Raw genomic sequence first — 5,659 nt, 5'->3', positions numbered from 1 at the left:
TATCTATAACCTTTTACATCAATTGCATGATAAAGAAATCTTTAGTCCCAGGTGGATAGTTAAGGTGAAAGATATTCTCGACAAATGTGGTATGTCTAATATTTGGTCCGACCGAGCCATCTTCGTCAATGTAAATTGGGTTAAATCCGCTGTCAACTTTCGTTTAAATGATATTGGTCAGCAGAATTGGAGTTTAGAAGTAAATACAAACTGCCTTTGCACTAACTATAGGATATTTAAAGAAAGTTACATTTTTGAGGATTATTTGATCAAACTTGATTATTCGGATCGGTTAGCATTATGTAGATTTAGATGTGGAAACCATAGACTACCTAGTAAATTAAGAGGCTTTTATAGGAGATTATAATTTGATTAACAAATTAGACTACCTGTAAGCGAGGGACGATATCTTCCTGATCAAGAAGTAAAATTGTGCACCTTGTGTAAAATGAATGATCCAGGTGACGAGTTTCATTTTCTTTTTAAATGTCCGTTTTTTGAAACAGATCGGAAAGCTCTGATTAATTCCTTTTATGCTCGTCGACCGAATGTTTTGAAAATGAAGCAGCTTTTTAATTCTAGAAACAAAAATGTATTAAAGAAATTATCACGGTTCTGTCAAATCATAATGTCCAGATTTTGATGTCTTCACACTATTTTCCTTTTACATTGTATACATATTTTGAAAGATACTACTGCCACTGTTTGCCATTAAGTACCTATTTAACTATTATTTAGTAATAGTATTTGAGCATTAGTTAGTTAATTGAATATGTTGCCTTATGAAGTTCATGATTTGTAAATAGTATACTATATATGCTTTCTGTGTTATCTTTATATCTTTAGGGACAGTGATTTTCTGTTTCTAAAAATTGCCTTTCCGTTTCAGAAAATCTCAAATTCCGTTTCAGCATGTCTGGAAACGGAAATTCTGTTTCCCCATAGACTTTGTGTACAAGAAAAATTGACAATTCCGTTTACATAGAAATCCAATACGCAACGAGTAGCAATGTCAAAATGCTAGCGCTGCTCAAAATTTGCATCTACCAATGTACTATCATCACTTTAAAATCCATTTTAATCGAAGAGATTCGAGCTAAAATAAAAGTTAGGGAAACATAATCAACATTAATATATTCTCACCTTTCATATTATTAGCATTATTTTTTTGTTAAATGGGATTTTATCGCTGATTTGGGGACCTTTCGGACATCGTTTTGAGCAGTCGACGACTTCCGAATATCCGCCATTTTGGATTTGATGAATTACTGTGATCATTATATTATGACCGAACGCAGAGGGCAGCAACACACGGCCGGATTCTGCCTTCTATGCGGACATAAGTGTGAACTAATTTGGATACGATCGAGTGATGGAGAGGCTCGAGTGTAGTTACGATGTGTTGATTGTCACGATTGTTGTTGCAAAGTGAGATCGTGTTTTTTCAGTTGATATTAGTATTTTGTTGAGGATTTGGGATTGATTTCTGTTGCTTTTTTGTGCATTTTGAGAAAAAACGTGTTTTCCGTGATTTTCCGTTTGAAAAGCCACTTTCCGTTTCAAACAGCCGATTCCGTGAATTCCGTCCGTTTTCCGCGATTGCGGAAAATCACGGTCCCTATATCTTACTTGTTTGTTATTCTTCCATGCCCCCTGGCGGGGCCGTTCAAGAATAAAATTCATTGTCATTGGTTCATTTATGAACCGAAATGAGATTACTTCAGAGATTGGTTAGAGATTGTTAGATTGGTTGCAGATTACTTTACAGATTGTTCCAGCATACAGACAGCTACAGAAGAGTTTATATTTTATACTGCAGAGTATAGTCACCATCAGACTTACTCATGTTCCCGTATTATTTGTCATCATCATCATCACCTTAGTTATCATCTTCAATAAATGTATACAGTGCGTCCCAGAAAAAACGAAACCGAGATTTAGCGATGATTTATCATAACTTAATCATAAATAAAATAGACAAATGACCTATCAATGTAAAGCTTAGAATCTCCTCTTTCATCTGGTATTACTTAGATTATTTCTCTTATACTGACACGACGGTTGTGACAGCAATATATACCTCAATGATTATTACGACAGTGAAAATGAATATGGAAAGAGACCAAGAAAGACAGATGAAGGTGTACTTTCCAGATGGAAGAGCACACAGAAGAAACAGATGGACAAACACGGATGAAACAACATCACTTGGCACAACGGACATCGACAGTGTAAACGACAATAGACTGGTAGAACATTAATTGAAATGGCAGAGAGCCCGAGATACTGCATCCTACAATTTTGACTTCAATAAACTTATCCATGGTAATGCCAAGACTGAGCAGAAGGAAGACCGTGACAGATTTATTGACTGCATGTAGAGACTGTGTTCAGACTGAGGACAATCTCTATCTCTATGTTGATTTCTTTTGATGTTTCATGTTCATGTTTTATTTTCCTTTTGCTTCTAAATTTACTTCTGATATTTGGATGGCTCTGGTAAGTCAGACTACTTTTCGTACTATTTTGTGATAATGTGTGTATAATCATGTTTGATTTAAAAAGAAAAAAATATGTATATATCTAGAATTTCACTTGTTTAAGATATTTCAAGTTGTATTAATTGATACTATTTCAACATGATTTTTTTTCAGCATATTTGTGTACATTAGAAAGCAAAATTGATAACTGATTCTATAGGTCCTATATCGCTATGAAAAAAATAAGTACTTATATCATAATTCAATTACGACTAGTTTTAGATTAATGATTTTTCTTTCATGTATGTATCTTCTTTAGTCAAGGCAAGGTTATTAAAACTGTTCAGAGAGAATATAAATCAAAGTGTTGAAGGATTGACAAGTGAAATAAGCGTGAACTCCCATTTAGGGGAAATTTTAATGCATTGATGAAAATAATGCTAACACACTAGCTTGATTTAATCTTCTGATATGATTTATGTTTCATTTGAGTTTATAATTCAGGACAAAATTTCATTATGGTATTGTCAAAAGATATATTAAAATGGGATAAGCCCGTCAGTCATAAGGACCATAAGTCATAATACTGACTGGTCATAAGGACCGCTAGTCATAACGTGTAAAATCCTATACCCAAAAGCTCGCTAGTCATAATAGGCAAAAGGGGTCGCTAGTCATAAGGTCATAAGGACCATGGGTCATAAGGTCCGATTTTCATAATGCAAGATAAGGGTCGCTATTCATAATGGACCATAAGGGTAATTGATCATAAGGATCGCTAGTCATAATCAACAACGAGGGTCGGTATTCATAATACTAGATAAGGGTCGCTAGTCATAAAAAGGAAGAGGCTACATTAATCATAAGGGTCGCCAGTCATAATAGGTGATGAGGGTCGCCAGTCATAATAGTAGAAGGGGTTCGTCAGTCATAATAATACATGAGGGTCGCCAGTCATAATAATAAAAGGGGTTCGCCAGTCATAATTGTAGAAGGGGTTCGCAAGTCATAATGGTAGATGAGGGTCGCTATTCATAATAGTAGAAAGGGTTCGCCAGTCATAATAATGGATGAGGGTCGCCAGTCATAATAATGGATGAGGGTCGCCAGTCATAATAATAAAAGGGGTTCGCCAGTCATAAAAGTAGAAGGGGTTCGCCAGTCATAATGGTAGATGAGGGTCGCTATTCATAATAGTAGAAGGGGTTCGCCAGTCATAATGGTAGATGAGGGTCGCTATTCATAATAGTAGAAGGGGTTCGCCAGTCATAATGGTAGATGAGGGTCGCCAGTCATAATAGGAGAAAGGGTTCGTCAGTCATAATAATGGATGAGGGTCGCCAGTCATAATAACGGATGAGGGTCGCCAGTCATAATAGGAGAAAGGGTTCGCCAGTCATAATAATGGATGAGGGTCGCCAGTCATAATACTAAAAGGGGTTCGCCAATCATAAAAGTAGAAGGGGTTCGCCAGTCATAATGGTAGATGAGGGTCGCTATTCATAATAGTAGAAGGGGTTCGCCAGTCATAATGGTAGATGAGGGTCGCTATTCATAATAGTAGAAGGGGTTCGCCAGTCATAATGGTAGATGAGGGTCGCTATTCATAATAGTAGAAGGGTTTCGCCAGTCATAATGGTAGATGAGGGTCGCTATTCATAATAGTAGAAAGGGTTCGCCAGTCATAATAATAGATCAGGGTCGCCAGTCATAATAGTAAAAGGGGTTCGCCAGTCATAATGGTAGATGAGAGTCGCTATTCATAATAGTAGAAGGGGTTCGCCAGTCATAATAGTAGAAGGGGTTCGCAAGTCATAATGGTAGATGAGGGTCGCTATTCATAATAGTAGAAGGGGTTCGCCAGTCATAATGGTAGATGAGGGTCGCTATTCATAATAGTAGAAGGGGTTCGCCAGTCATAATGGTAGATGAGGGTCGCTATTCATAATAGTAGAAAGGGTTCGCCAGTCATAATAAGGAATGAGGGTCGCCAGTCATAATAGGAGAAAGGGTTCGCCAGTCATAATAATGGATGAGGGTCGCCAGTCATAATACTAAAAAGGGTTCGCCAGTCATAAAAGTAGAAGGGGTTCGCCAGTCATAATGGTAGAAGGGGTTCGCAAGTCATAATGGTAGATGGGGGTCGCTATTCATAATAGTAGAAAGGGTTCGCCAGTCATAATAATGGATGAGGGTCGCCAGTCATAATAATGGATGAGGGTCGCCAGTCATAATAGGAGAAAGGGTTCGCCAGTCATAATAATGGATGAGGGTCGCCAGTCATAATACTAAAAGGGGTTCGCTAGTCATAATAGTAGAAGGGGTTCGCAAGTCATAATGGTAGATGAGGGTCGCTATTCATAATAGTAGAAAGGGTTCGCCAGTCATAATAATGGATGAGGGTCGCCAGTCATAATAGGAGAAAGGGTTCGCCAGTCATAATAATGGATGAGGGTCGCCAGTCATAATACTAAAAGGGGTTCGCCAGACATAAAAGTAGAAGGGGTTCGCCAGTCATAATGGTAGATGAGGGTCGCCATTCATAATAGTAGAAGGGGTTCGCCAGTCATAATGGTAGATGAGGGTCGCTATTCATAATAGTAGAAAGGGTTCGCCAGTCATAATGGTAGATGAGGGTCGCTATTCATAATAGTAGAAGGGGTTCGCCAGTCATAATGGTAGATGAGGGTCGCTATTCATAATAGTAGAAAGGGTTCGCCAGTCATAATAAGGAATGAGGGTCGCCAGTCATAATAATGGATGAGGGTCGCCAGTCATAATAGGAGAAAGGGTTCGCCAGTCATAATAATGGATGAGGGTCGCCAGTTATAATACTAAAAGGGTTTGCCAGTCATAATAGTAGAAGGGGTTCGCAAGTCATAATGGTAGATGAGGGTCGCTATTCATAATAGTAGAAGGGGTTCGCCAGTCATAATGGTAGATGAGGGTCGCTATTCATAATAGTAGAAGGGGTTCGCCAGTCATAATGGTAGATGAGGGTCGCTATTCATAATAGTAGAAAGGGTTCGCCAGTCATAATAAGGAATGAGGGTCGCCAGTCATAATAGGAGAAAGGGTTCGCCAGTCATAATAATGGATGAGGGTCGCCAGTCATAATACTAAAAAGGGTTCGCCAGTCATAAAAGTAGAAGGGGTTCGCCAGTCATAATGGTAGAAGG

General features: G+C 38.3%; 1 long non-coding RNA gene across 1 annotated transcript; it reads right to left on the bottom strand.

The window, feature by feature from the left end:
• Nucleotides 1-257: 257 nt before the first annotated feature.
• On the bottom strand, nt 258-908 carry LOC121406454. Its single transcript, XR_005968809.1, has 2 exons — nt 390-908; nt 258-332 (listed from the first exon to the last, which is right to left on the bottom strand). It is a non-coding gene; the product is annotated as an uncharacterized LOC121406454 (long non-coding RNA).
• Nucleotides 909-5,659: the final 4,751 nt, after the last annotated feature.

Source organism: Lytechinus variegatus, chromosome 1, assembly GCF_018143015.1.
Source record: "Lytechinus variegatus isolate NC3 chromosome 1, Lvar_3.0, whole genome shotgun sequence".
NCBI lineage: Eukaryota > Metazoa > Echinodermata > Echinoidea > Temnopleuroida > Toxopneustidae > Lytechinus > Lytechinus variegatus.
The sequence above is the reverse complement of the archived record's forward strand: the minus strand, read 5'-3'. Positions and strand labels throughout refer to the sequence as shown.